Source organism: Hemiscyllium ocellatum, chromosome 2 (genome assembly GCF_020745735.1).
Source record: "Hemiscyllium ocellatum isolate sHemOce1 chromosome 2, sHemOce1.pat.X.cur, whole genome shotgun sequence".
Taxonomy (NCBI): domain Eukaryota; kingdom Metazoa; phylum Chordata; class Chondrichthyes; order Orectolobiformes; family Hemiscylliidae; genus Hemiscyllium; species Hemiscyllium ocellatum.
Window position 1 is genome coordinate 85,673,911 of NC_083402.1, and position 15,711 is coordinate 85,689,621.

Here is a 15,711-nt window from a genome sequence, read left to right on the forward strand (position 1 = left end):
AATTGTGAGATAATTTTAGCACTGATAGACTATTAAAATGCATTTGTACAATAATGCATACTTTATCCCTGCAGATAAAATAATATAAATAATTGTCCACTGCTTCTTAAATGACCACTGGCAATAGTCAAAGTCATCTAAAGAGACAAAGTGAAACCTCTCTCCTGTTTTAGATTTTCTATTTTAGGAAAGACATCTCGAATTCATAAAAGAGATTCCCTGTACTAACATTAGAGTTAAAAGTCCTATGAGGAGAGTTTAGAGAAATGAGGCCTTTCTTCCTAAGAACAAAGATGGTTTTAAGGTTTTTGAAATTTTCTTGAATTTTGCTAAGATAGATCAGGGAAAAATTATTTCCAATGTTTCGTTGACTCAGCAAGTCAATTCATGCTGAATTTCAACAGAGCATGGATAGCACAATCCAAATATATTACCTTAGTAAATTTCATCCTCTTCACTAAGATCAATTCCATGTAGGATTGCACAAAAAACACAATTATTTTTTAAATTCACAGAGGTTTAGCGTGATGCCAGTTTTGATTTTCTTCCTTGTAAGACATTTAAGATGTCTATTTTTAAACAGTTTTATAAGTTTTATTAACAATTTGTTTGTCAACTTCCACATTTTTCTTCATATTGTTCCTCCAAGAAAATTCCAAGAATCATTCCTCCAAAAACAACTGGCCACCTTCCCTGATCCTGTTGAATTGTTCAGAAGTAGGGAGAGGTCACCTAATTAACATGAATGCTGTGGGCATGTTTGCCACTCTTGGTTTATGTTGGGATGCTGCCAATAGAACATAGTGGTCAAAGAATAGACACGCTATTCACCAATAAACTGACATCAACAGGAGAGAGCTGCCAAGACATCTCTTTCTCTCCAAATTAACCTCTTTTCAGGTGAAGCATGAATTATCTCTCTCTTAATGTAAAAACCAGAAGAGAAAACCACAGTAGTGAGTCTTTCCAGCAATTATTTTTTCTTACATTAGCTAAGAAGAAAATTAGCTTGGATATAGTTGGTGTTTTCTACATGTTCTGACAAGAACATTGTGTTTCAATCAAACAAATAGAAAGAACCACACCTGCTTTGCCAAGTTAGATGTAAAGGGCAGTGTATAGTGATTAAATGAATCATACCAATTTCACAAGAATCAGGGATTGCCAATCAACTGTGGTGATTTTACAGACCTCATAAATCAAGGTTATGTGGCTTGCAATCCCCATTGCAATAACATACAGACCACGCAAGCATTATTAAAGGGAATAGTGCAGAATTTATATTAGGACTTTCATTGTTTAACAGTTGGAACTGAAAGCAGAGACTGAAGACAGAAAGGTCCTCCAGGAATGACTGCTCAACCTGTGATGGAGAGACGTTTTTATTGTGTATGTCAGACATCCTGTGGCTTTTGCTTCCAAAAATATTTGGTAATGGCTTGAATAAAAAAATGAGTTTGATTACACAACTCTGCATGCTATTTTTCTTTCAAGTTTTGTTTATTCAAACTTTCCTATACAGTTCTGTTGAACAAGCTGCATGCACTTAACCAATTTTCCTCCTTTCCTCTGAAGTCAGGGGCTTGTGTTAAGATATGTCTCATGGATTATGCTGTACTGATAGATTCCTCCCAGGTCTAAGCTCCATATTCCAGCCACAGCCATGAATTCTGGTGGTCAAATTGTGGACGAACCTCCACAAATATCCCCATCCTCAATGATGGGGGAGCCCAGTCTATCAGTGCAAAATGTAAGGCTTAAGCATTTGTAATAATCTTCAACTAGAAGTGCTGATTGTATGATCCATCTCAGTCTCCTCCTGAGACACCCAGCATCACATATACCAGTATTCAACCAATTCCATTCACTCTACATGATATCAAGAAACAGTGAATAATCCAAAGGCTACAGAATCCGGCAATAGTAGTGAAGACTTGTGCTCCAGATCTTGCAGCACCCCCAGTCAAGGTGATCCAGTACAGCTGCAATAGTGGCATATACCCAACAATGTGGAAAAGTGCCCAGGTCCAGCCTTGTTTACAAAAGCAGGATAAGTCTATTCCAGCTAATTAATGCCCCATCAGTCTACCCTTGATCATCAGTAAAGCAATGGAAGGTGTCATCAACGGTGCTATCAAGTAGCATCTGCTCAGCAACAAACTGCTCAGTGACACCCAGGCCACTCAGCTCCTGAATCCTTGGTTCAATCATCATCCACAGAGCTGAATTACAGAGATTAGATGACTGACTGCCCTTGATATCAAGACCATATTTGATTGAGTATGGCATCTAGGAATCCTAGAAAAACTTGAGTCAATGGGAATTGAGGGAAAGTTCTGTGCTGATTGGAGTCACACCTGGCTCATTGGAATATTGTTGCGACTGTTGGAGGTCAATTCAGTCCAGGACATCATTGCAGGAGTTCCTCAGGGCAAATATTTTCTAGTGAACATGTTCAGAGGTGTTGTGATATACCACTTGAGGGGTTGGACTTGAACCTAGGACTCCATATCCAAAGATAAGGACACTATCACTGCACTACAGGAGTCCCTCAGCTTTGTGTCCATGTCCCAACCATATGGAAGCACACTTTATCCAAACATAGCAAGATCTAGACAATATCTGGGCTTAGGCTGAAAGGAGCAAATAACACTTGCTTTGATTTATTATTGTCACATGTAACTAAGCACAATGCAAAGTTTTGTTTTGTGTACAGTAGAGGCAGATCATAACATACAAAGATCATAGGGTGATTGAACAGAGCAATACAAAGTTACTTGCAAAGAAGCTGCATCCAAAGCAAGATCAACAGTAGATTCATGCCACACAAATGCCAGGCAATGACTCTCTCCAACAAGAGGGAATCCATTCATCATCCCTTGACATTCAATTGCATTCCCCACCCATTCTGGGTGTTACTGTTAATCAGAAACTGAACTCAGCTAGCAAATAAATACACTGGTAGCAACAGCAGGTCAGAGGCCTTCTATCTTGCTGTGAGTAGCCCACCATTTGATGCCCCAAAGCCTGTCCACCATTTGCAATGCACAAGTCTGGAGTATGATAGTTGCCTGATAACTTTTCACTTTATACTTCAATGATCTAGATGAAGGAACTGAGGGCACTCTGGTTAAGTTTGCAGATGAAACAAAGATAGGTGGAGGGACAGATAGTATTGACGTGGTGGGGAGGCTGCCGAAAGATTTAGACAGGAAATGACTGCCACACTACTCAGATCACTTGGCACCATGGTAGCCCACAAACCCACCAACACACTAAAACAGCAGCTAATGAACTTGAAAGACCCGATACAGACAACGAGCAAAACAAAAGTACTGTGCAAGGACTGTAACAAACACTACATTGGACAAACAGGCAGAAAACTAGCCATCAGAATACATGAACACCAACTGGCCACATGACCCTCCCTCACTAGTATCCTTATATACGGATGAAGAAGGACATCACTTCGACTGGGACAACACATCCATCCTAGGACAAGCCAAACAAAGACATGCAAGAGAATTCCTCGAAGCATGGCATCCCGACCGGAACTCTATCAACAAACACGTTGAGTTCGACCCCATTTACCACCCCCGAGAAAAGGAACAGGAAGTGACTTCACCACAGGAAATAATATCACCAACCCAAAGAAACCCAAACATACAAACAGAAAGCAGGAATTTTCAGCAGTGCTTCATCTGAAGCTCACTGAAGATGTTACCTAGTAGGGTGACAAAACATTTGGAAAAGAACCATCCAGCTCAGTGAGCAAACTACATTCAGAATAGTAGAGGCAGGCATGGTAGATTCATTTAAGATGCATCTGGACAGATGCATAAGTAGGTGGGGAGCAGAGGCATACAAATGCTTAGGCATTGGGTGACAGTGTCAAACAGTGGATTTGGATCAGTTCAGACTTGGAGGGCCAAAGGGCCTGTTCCTGGGCTGTAAATTTTCTTTGTTCTTTGTTCTTGGTTTGTCGAAATTCATCATGTAAAGGATGGTGGAAGCAGTTTCAATAGGCACTTTCAAAAGCAGACTGAACAAATATCTAAACGGAATGTGCATGGCACCGACTTTCAGAAAAACTCACCTGAGGTTGATGTGTAACAATGAGTGATAGCTGATTCTTCAGTCACGGGTTATCTCACATCAAGGAACCCAGTCAAAATCCATAGTGCATCAGTCCAGTTGAGCAAACTGCATTGAATCAGATGGAAGTATCCTTAATCAGTCTCAACTTTTTCAATTGCCAGGTCTTCCTCAGTCTGAATCTCCATTTGTCACTAGCGCACTGGAACAGTGGGAAAAGATGACAGAATTTATGAGAATGACAGGATGAAGGAGACTTTAAAAGGTGGTGGAAGACTGTATGTATGTGATTCTGTAGAAGGCTGGCAGGACTGGTTTGTATACACTCAGTGAACATGGTACCAGCCAGTGAAACAACTACTTCATGTGGCAGAATGCTCAACAACCAGAGGCAAAAGAACCAAAGAGTGAAAGCAAGCAGGACTTTCTTCAAATGTGATGAGTTTTATGATTTGGAATTCATTGTGTAAAGGATGGTGGAAGCAGGTTCAATAGGAAGTTTCAAAAGCAAACTGGACAAATATCTAAAGAGTAAAAATCGCAATGTCAAGGGGAAAGGGCAAGGAAATGACACTTCAGTAACTTAGTAAAAGAAACAGATCCAAATTATGGGTTGATTGGCTTTGATCTGAATGATAGCATTTTGATCCTAGACAGTCAGCTCTCCTTAAATGAAGCCAGTGCTGCCATTGATAAGTCACCTACTGATCATGAAACAAAAACATTAGCTTTCCATTCAGTCATTACCATGACCAACTGCAATGATCCTTTTCCTATTTCCTACATCACATTTTCAAAAGCAATTTGTTGTCATTCTCATCTTTTTTCTACCATTTTCCTTCCTTGAAACCTCTGCACGAGAAAACTGTTCCATAGATTCCTTCTAATATTTTCCTCAGGCAACCTGCACCATGTGAGAGACTTTATTGTAAATGTTGGTAGGACTGGGGCTCAGAATGATTTCTTATTAGCTAAGGCAATGACCATAGACAGATAATTGGCAATTTTATTCTACAATATCTACAGGGGATGTCTTTGCTTGTCACACACTTAAAAGGAACACTACTGTCTCTTAAAATCAGGTTTCCTTTTTGAATGACTAATTCTTTCCGAAATTCTAGACATGGTCCCAACCCCGTCGGTCCATGTCCAGGTGTGGGATTTTCCCATCCTTAGTTGCAATGCAGGAATAGGTCATAGTAACAGGGAGAAGTTACTGAGAATATGACTAGAACTAAAGGTTGATAATTCCCCAAGTCCCCATGGCTTCATCAGAAAGGTTTTTAAAATGTTTTCTCAGAATATGGAATTCACTGGATAGTTATTGCCCATCCCAAATTACCCTGAGAAAGTGAGAGTCAATCACCTTCTAGAAACTTTGCAGTTCATGTCTTAAAAGGGCCTTAAAAGAAATAGCTGCTAATAAAATGCTGTAATGGTTTTAATTTTCCAAAATTTCTTAAGGGACTTGAAAAATCTCATTAGATTGAAACGTAGCAAATCTTTCTCCTATATGCAAAAGACAGAAAACCAAGAAATTACAAAATAGTTAATCTCAGAACTGTCAAAGAAAAGTTGTTGTGATCTACTATTTAGGAGGTTGTAGGAGGGAGCATAGAAAATCTGAATGCAGTCAGACAGGGTCAATCTGGGTTTGTGAAAGCGGAATCATGTTTCAGAAAGCAACAAGCTATATGGATAAAGAAGAACCCAATGAGGTAGTGCATTTGGATTTCCAGGTGTTCTGTGCCTGATCCACAGACTTGGCATCTAGAGGGGGAAGGTGTTGCTAAAAGCCTTTGACTCCCTCTGCACCACCCCTGCTCAGCCTGAGGTCTACTTCCCACTCTCAATCACCTTTGACTTCTGGTCCTTTAGCAATCCTGGGCCTCTGATCAATTCATTGCAAGAGTTACCACTGTTCCCAGTAGCACTGATAGCAACAAGGAGCTGCTGGTTTTCAGTTAGTCAACAAATAGACTGTGGCGATTGAGTTCAAAGTAAGCAAATGAAAGGTTATCCATTTTGGACTAAAAAAGGATAGATCAGGGTACTTACTAGATGGTACGAAATTAAATGCAGTGAATATCCAAAGACCCTTGGGGATTCAGCTACTTAGGTCTTTAAAATGACATGAACAGGTGCAGAAAATAATGAAGAAAGCTAATGGAATGTTGGCCTTTATTAAAAGAGACTGGAGAATACGAATGCAGTAATCATGCTGCAGTTACACAAAACTTGGTTAGACCCCCACTTTGACAATTGTGAGCTGATCTGAGAATAACACTTTAAGCATGATATATTGGCTTTGGAGGGAATACAACATAGATTTACAAAACCTATACCTTAACTTCAGGGATTAAGATATAAGGAGAGAATATACAAATTAGGCCTGTTTACTTGAGAATTAAGCTAGCTAAGGGTGATCCAATCGATGTGTTCAAGATATTAACAGGGTAGATAAAGATAAACTATTTCCACTGTTTAGAAATTCTAGAACTAGGGGGCAGTGTGAGAGAAATAGGGCCAGACCATTCAGGAGAGATGTTAGGAAGTACTTAGGGTCACAGAGTCACATAGCACACAGAAACAGGCCCTTCAGTCCAAATCATCCATGCTAGCAGATATTCTAAACTGATCTAGTCCCACTTTCCAGCATTTGGCCCACATCTCTCTAAACCCTTTCTGTTCATGTACACATCCAGATAATATTTAAATGTTGTGATTGTACCCACTTCCACCACCTCTCTGGCAGCTTGTTCCATCCATACAGCATAATCTCCGAGAAAATTTGCCCCTCGGGTCCCTTTTAAATCTTTCTCCTCTCACCTAACATCTATGCCCCACACTATGGGACTCCTCTACCCTGGGAAAAAAGACCTGAGCTATTGACTCTATCCATGCCCCTCATGATTTTATAAACCTCTATCAGGTCACTACCCATCCCCCCACCACCACCCAGCCTCTGATGCTCCAGGGAAAACAGCCCTAGCCTATTCAGCCTCTCTCTATAGCTCAAACCCTCCAATCCCAGCAAAGCGCTTGTAAATCTTTTCCGAACTCTTTCAAGTTTAACAACATCTTTCCTATAGCAGGTACAGGTTTGGAACTATCTTCCACAAATGGCAGTTGATGCTAGATGAGTTGTTAATTTTAAATCTGAGAAAGAAAATATTTGATTAAGCAAAGATATTAAGGGATGTAGGCCAAAGGTAGGTATGTTGAATTAGGTCAGTGATAAGCCATGATCTCAGTGAATGGTTAAACAGGCCTGAGGGGCTCAATGGTCTACCCCTGTTCTTATGTTCCTAGTTCTCAGCCAGTGAGACTTCTGAATCTCTGCAGAAGGCCCAGCAGTGAACATTGAAACACTTGGAGGGCAGTTAGTACCATCAGACGTCATCAGGCTGATTAAAGTGTGGGATTTATTGCTTTTCTCCATTCTGTACTCTCCCAATTAAAAAGTTACTTATTTATTATACACTCATTTTTCATAGAATGGGTTTAATTCGAGCTATTTATTTTTGCATTTCAACGACTGAATGGAAAAGTGAAGGAGTTCAAGAGATAGCTATTGCTCAATTGTTTCTGATTATCAGTGGCTTAAAGAAAAGTTCAAACATCAAATAAAGTTCTCACTTGCTTGACATAAAACTTCACACTGTAAAGTCAAGAATTAACTGCCCCTGCATGTACCTACACAGCAATATAACAACAATCACCAGGTAAATATATTCGTTTGTAAAATAGCTATGTACCCAAAACAAACCCACAATGCACTTAACGTATGGATGGATGGATCAAGCCAGGCACTAGTGATGCAATATTACTATATTCTCTGGCTTAAGCCACAGAGAAAATCGCGAGAGAGTTACACTGAATTTGTCATAAAAATCTCTAAATGACTTTCAGATTTTGTATTTTTTATGAAGGTAACCTTTATCAACTCAAGTTATTTCAGTTAACAATGATAATTAAAATTATTATGAGCCACAATCAGATTATTAAAGAGATTATATTAAAGGTGAGAATTCAATTTTGCTAATAATGTTTGATAAAGTGTTTTAACTGTCTTAAAATTATTTGCAAATTTCAGATGGCACAGTGAGCAAAACTGAACACACAATAAAGATCTAGGTCTTTCTTCGGGGTATTTTTGGTGGTTTACTGCTGAATATATATATTCTATTGAGGTTGCAGAAATTCAAAGACATCTGGTTACATCCTATTGTCAAGCTTATACATCCAATCGGACATTACCATTAGTAAAACATGTTAAACAAATGATTGGTCGTCCTGGTTACAAGTTTGATGGTGCCTTTCCAGTTCAGATGTGCCCTTTATGCTTCCCTCCACTTAACCATCTCCAAGAGATCCACTGATGTATGATATAGAGTTGTACAGTTTGGAAACAAACTCTTCAGTCCAACTCATCCATGCCGACCAGATATCTTAAATTAATCAATGTTGCACCTCAAACTTTAAAATACCTTGCCCTATATTCTTGCAAAGCTGCTCCATTGGGAATGTCCCACATATGGAGCAAGCACATCCCATGCAAATGGACTTTTCGCTTTTCGTTAAGATGTGTGTATATATGGCCACATGCAAATCTTGAAGTGACTGTGCAGTGCAACAAGCTGGCTATATGTAGTGTAGGGGGAAGTAGCAGACACCAACATTTAGGGACGCACAATATCAAATATATCTTGAACAGGTACTTCACTGAGATGGGCATTCATAGAACAGGAACAGGAGAAGTCTAGCACAGAGGGGCCACCCAATTTCAGAATAATGTGGCTACAATAATGAATAAGATGAAAAACTGATCAAAATTTATCCCATCCAGATGAATTCAATTCTCCAGCAGGAATTGTAGCAATCTTTAAACACATGTTTTTCAGCACTGATCAGCAATATTTGCTTCAGGTGTTACAGCACATGGGTTTCATTTCAACATTCTTCATCTTCATTATTTGAATAGGCCTACCCCCCAAAGCAAGATTAGATGACAGTAATAGTTTCAAGCCATCTCTCTTTCCCCACAAATGCATGGTACATTATTCAAAAAGAAGGGCTCTTAAGGTAATTGGTTATATGGAGGATAGTTTGCAACAAAATATACTTCTCTAATGGATTTGTGGTGACACATGTTTGCAAATGCACTGTTAAATGTTTTTTTTTCGTGGAGGTAGCACTAGCTTGCATAAAGTGTCCTACGCATCAAACACCAAACAATACGTTGATTTACTTTAAATTCATTTCACTTTAAATCAACTATCAATAAGAAACTCTTTAAAAATAATTTACTGAGATGGCTCATTTGCATATTAGAATAATGGCACTTTTACAGTAAAGAGGGTCCTCAATCCCTACTGGTCATCAAATATCGAGCCATTCTAATCCCATTTTCCAGCACTTGGCCCATTGTCTTAAATGCCGCAGCATTTCAAGTGTTCACCGAAATAATTCTTAAATATCCTATGGGTTCCTGCATCTAGCAACCATTTAGGCAGTAAGTTCCTCATCATCCTCTCTGTGTAAAAAAAATGTTCATTAAATCCCCTCTAACCCTCCTGCTCCTCATCTTAAAACTGCTTCCCTAATTATTGACCCCTCACCAAGCAGAGAAGGTTCTCTGTATTGCCCTGCTCTATGGCCCCTTTTTGTATACCTCAGATGCCCCTCGATCTTATTTCATTTGTGGAAAACAACCCCATTCTATCTGTTCTCTCTTCATAGCTAAATCATTCCAGTCCAGATAACGTTCAGGCAAATTTCTTCTGCAACTCTTCTCAAGCAATACTGTGCCACAGACCACAACATCAATGGGAGAGAAATTATTCGAAAAAAAGCTGAAGGAGAGACGTAATCTCCACTGCAAGGTTTAATCAAGGATTCTCAGCGTAGCTTTGTCAGAGGAAGGCCATGCTTAACGTAATTGATAGGATTTTCCAAAAAAGGTGATCAGGTGTATAGATGAGGGCAATGTGATTGATGTAGTTGATGTGAATTTCAACAAAGAATTTGACAAGGATCCATATTGGAGATTGGGAAGGAAATCAAAAACATGCGGAATCCAGCGGAACTTGGCAAGTTGGATCCAAAATTGACTTTGCGGTGGATGACAGAGGGAAGTGGTAGAATGTTGATTATGTGACAGGAGACCAGTGTGCAGTCGCATACCATAGGGATCAGTGTTGGGTCCTTATAAAATATTACGGGAGAAGAGGGGGAGGTGTGTGTGGAATAAGTGGGTTTGTGAATGACATGAAGATTGGTCAGGTGGTAAATACTGAAGAAGGAGATCTTAGGTTACAGGATGATATTGACCCTTTGGTCAAATGGGCAGATCAGTCACAGATTGAACTTAGCCCTGGTAAGTGTAAAGTGATTGACTTTTGAAGAAAGAACAAGACAAGGGAATAATCAATGAATAGCAGGATTTATTGGAAGCATGGAGTGCTTGTCTGCTGATCCTTGAAGACAGCAGGACAGGTTAACAGGGTGGTTGAGAAGGCATACCGGCACTTGCATTTATTAGATGTGGCATAGGTTATGAAAGCAGGGAGGTTATGTTGGAGCAATCCAGAACTTCAGTTAGGCCACAGCTGGAGCACTATGTGCAGTTCTGGTCACTACACGAAAGGAAGGATGTGATTTCACTGGAGGGGGTGCAGAGGAGATTCACTAGGATGAAGCATTTTAGCTATGAAGAGAGGCTGGGTAAGCTTCGGTGGCTTTCTTTAGAGCAGAGAAGGTTGAGGAGAGTCCTGATCGAGGTGTATAAGATTATGAGGGACATGGTCATGATGGAAAGAAAGCAGCTGTTCCCCTTAGTTAAAGGGTCAATAACTGGAGGACATAATTTTAAGGTTAAAACATAGGCAGTTTAGAAAGGATTTGAAGAAAAAAGCTGTTCCTCCCCCCTCCCCTCCCCCCCGCCTCCCCCACCCCCCCTCCCCCCCACCTCCCCCACCCCCCCCGCCTCCCCCCCCCCCCCTCCCCTCCCCCCCGCCTCCCCCCCCCCCCCCGCCTCCCCCACCCCCCCCTCCCCCCCCCCCCCCCCCCCCCCACCCCCCCCCCCCCCGACTCCCCCCCCCCCCCCCCCCCCCCCCTCCCCCACCCCCCACCCCCCCCGCCCCCAGAATACAGTGGGAATCTAGAATGCACTCCCTGGGAGGGGAATTGAGATGGGAAACTTCATTACCCTTAAAAGTCTATGCATGGGTATATAATGTCAAAAAATACATTGCTATGCACCAGGTGCTGGAAAGTGGGGCCTAAGGTAGAGTTAGATTTGTGTAATTGGTACAGACCTGATTGGCAAAGGCTTCCTAGGTACTGTATGATTCTACATTGTGATAACCAGAACTGCACACTGTACTGCAGCCATGGCCTAACTAACATCATATACATCTCCACCACAATCTTCTTGTTCTTGTAGTCAATGCCTTGCCCAATAAAGCACATGCCTCAACAGTCTTATCTACTATCTTGTTGCTTTTAATGATCCATAGATATGCACAACATAGTCCCTCTAATCGTCTCTATTTTTAAGATCCTACCATTCAACATGTACCCTCTTGCTTCATTAGTTCTCCCCAAATGTAACACTTTACACTTTTCAAGATTAAATTCCATTTGCCACTGTTCAGTTTGTCTATACACCTGTAGTCTGAGATTCCCTCCTTGCCATGTACCACACACCCAATTTTCTTGGCATCTGCAAACTTCCCACATTCATGTGTGGATTATTAATGTATAAAACAAACAGCCAAGAGACCCAGCACTGAAACCTCTCGTACACCACTAAACATGTCTTGTCACAAAAATATCCCCTTTCACCATCACCCTCTGCTCCTTGATGCCATGCCAACTTTGGATCTAATGTGTCAAATTGTCCTGGATACCATGGGCTCTTAGCTTCATTACCAATCTTCCAAGTGATACCTGGTTAAAAGCCTTCCACTACCCTCATTACCACCTTGAAAAATTCAATCAAATCTGCAAGTCATGATTTCCCTGAACAAGGCCATGTTGACTGGCCTGGAAGAATCCTTGCTGCTTTAAGTGGAGGTTAATTTTGTCCCTTTGAATTTATGCAACAGTTTCCTTACTACAGATGTAAGAGTCGGTGGTTTGTAGTTTCCTAGTTTATCCTTAACCCCCTTCTTGAATTATAATACCACATTACCTGTCCTAAAGTCCTCTAGCATCTCTCCAATGGCCAGAGACAAATGAAAAATTAATGTGAAGCACCTCTGCAATCTTCTCCCTTGCCTCCTACAACAGCCTGGCGTACATCTCCTTTAGAACTTGGGATTTATTCACTTTTGAGCCTGTTAAAACCACGAGTACCTCCTCTTTCGCAATGCTAATTCATTCAAGTATAGTACAGTCTTCCTCCATGATTTCAGTATCTACAATGTCCTTCCTTACACTCTGTACAGATGCAAAGTAATCATTTGAAACATCCCATTGATTGTAACTTGAAATGGGCCGTACTATTCTTGGGTTTGTTTTTGCCCCTAAAGTACTTCGGAAGAATGTCGTGGAACTTGAAAAGTTCACAAAAGATTTACAAGGATGCTGCCAGGGTTGGATGACGTAAGCTATAGGGAAAGGCTGAACAGACTGGGGCTGTTTTCCCTGGAGCGGAGGCTGCAGGGTAACCTTATAGAGATTTATAAAATCATGGGGTATGGATAGGATAAATAGACAAAATCTTTTCCCTGGGGTGGGGAACTAGATTAGGTTAGAATATCTGGTCGGCGTAGATGAGTTGGACTGAAGGGTCTGTTTTCATGCTGTACATCTCTATGACTCTACTTATAAAATTATTTTGGATTTTCTTTAGCTTTTTTTTCATGTTCCTCTTCACTGTCCTAATTTCTGTTTTAAACAAATCCCTACACTTTCTATACTCATCTCAGGCATTTGCTGTTTCAATTGTCTGCATATGGTCTGAACGGATATAATGGAGCTTCAAGATGAGAGAAATGGTAAAGGGGAGAAACAGCGAAGTGTAATGGAGTCAGCGTGGACTGCAAGGATTTATAAACATCAGAAGGATGTCCGGATATGAATGAGATGTTCCAGGTCACATGTTTTTGATAAACTGGGAATGGTTGTGGGTCTTCAGGCTTCACCTCAGGACCATCATTTTTACCAGGGCAATTGTCAGCGTGACGCAAGTATGGTCATCAGTATATAGAGCAAGTTGCACCCACCGATTTCTCTGGCAGCTCATCCCACATGCTAACTACATTCTGGAAAAGCAGTTGTTCCACCTTTGAACTGACAAGATGGTGGCAGAGTAGGATGCTTCAGCCAGAGCTCATCAGCTCCATTCATTTCATTCTCATTTCTTCCTTTTTTTTTCTCTCTTGATGTTTCTTCTTTCCTTCATTTCTGGCCTCAGCGTGGATCCCGCAAAGCATTCTCTGGGCAATATCTCGGCCTTATCTATAGGGAGCCTATCGCAGTCCTGCAGCCTGGGATGGCAGTGTCTCAGCCTCATCTATAGGTAGCCCATGGTAGCCTCTTGGTGTTGGTGTGGCAGTGTCTCGCCTTGGTCTATAGGCAGCCCATGGTAGTCTCTCAGCCTGGGATGGTGGTATCTCAGCTTGGTCTATCGGCAGCCCACAGCAGTCTCTTGGCCCAGTATGGCAATGTCTTGTCCTGGTCAATAGGTGGCCCATGGTTGTCCCTCAGCCTGGTCTATAGGCAGTCCATAGTAGTCTATCAGCCTGGCATGTTCTGGGGGCATAGGAGGATAGATCAGGGAGACATCAACTTCAGCAGTAGCAGTGATGATGGTATTATGGCCCAAAGCGGGAAATGTGAGCAATGAGGGAGGACCCCTCCCTCCTTCCCACACCCCCCATTTCTGCCAATATCTGCAACAGCCTATCGAGAACAGGCAGCTGAGGCCTCCCAGGGAGTGAGATAAGGGGAGGACTCATCGAAGACTATTGAACTTTTAACATTATTCCATTATTTTTGTAGTTTATATTAAGAAGGACTTCGAGTTAACTATTACCTTATTTCTTTACTTTGCTACTTATTCTGTGAAGGTAATGTTTAACATTTTAACTTGTTTTCTTTTACCAATTTATCCCTGAGTTTTCGTACCTGGGTGCCATTGTAAAGGTGGGCTGTGTGTGGTGACATTGTACATTTTTCACTGTAGTCCTGTACTTCTGCACTTGAGTATACATGACAATAAAATCTAAGTCTATCTGACTGTCCCTTAAACATTGCTATTGCATCTGCTTCTGTCACCTCCCCAGCAGTGCATTTCAGGCACCTACCATCCTCTTGCCTCACACAACTCCTTTCAACCTTTCCTCTCTCACCATAAACCTATGCTCCTAGTGTCTGATTATCTACATGGCAAAAAGACTCCAACCATCCACCTTATTCATGTCTCTCATAATTTTATATCCTTCTAACAAGTTGCCTCTCAGCCTCCAACACTCTAGTAAAAACAATCGAAATTTGTCCAAACTTTCCTAATAGCTAATACACTCCAAATCTGGCAACATTCTGGTAAAGTTTTCCAAAGCCTCTGTCTTTTTTTCTATCGTGTGGCAACCAGAACCGCAGATAACACACCAAAATTGGCCTAAAATTCTATTCAAATGCAACATGACTTGCTAACTTTTAAAATTAATGCCATGACTGATGAAGGCAATTATGCTATACACCATCTTTATCATCTTATCCACTTGTGCTGTCACTTTCAGGGAGCTATGGACTTTCACCTAAAGATCCCTCTGCATATCAATGCTCCTAGGGGTCCTGTAATATACTATATACTTTTCTATTGCATTTGACTTCCCAAAATGCATCACCGCATACCTGTTTGAATTAAATGCCATCTGCCATTTCTCCACTTATTTTTCCAACTGATATAAATCCTGTTTTATCCGTTGACAACCTTCCAAAATTCCATCAATTTTTCATGTCATCTGCAAATTTACTAATCAGACCATCTAAATTACACACACACACACACACACACACACACACACACACACACACACACACACACACACACACACACACACACGTAATATACATATATATAAATTACAAATGACAGAGATCCCAGCACTGATCCTTGTGGAACATGATTGGTCACAGACCGCCAGTCAGAAAAACACCCCTTCACAACTACCCTCTGTCTTCTATGAACAAACTAATTTTATATCCAACTTACCAATTCACCATGGATTTCTGGACTGCTTCTGGATGCTGACTGCAGGATAATCTTCCCGGACCGTGTCACTATGATGCCGTCTTCAGGATACCCTTCTCAAGAGTCTTGAACACAATCAAAAGTATTTTGGATACAAATTAAAAATTACATGTGGAAATTTTGTTTTCTACACAGCTGCCTCTTTTTTGCTCAGAAAAAATAAATATACTTTTAGTCTTTCTTGTTTTTTCAATGTCGTGACCAACCACTTCACTCTGCTATCAAACCACAGACAGGAAATTTCCAAACTCAATCACCAGGACTATGCTGAGTCAGTTCAACTCAACACTCACTGCTGCCATCCTCTCTCTGATCGATATTAAACATTCCAGTTTTGCAATGACAATAAA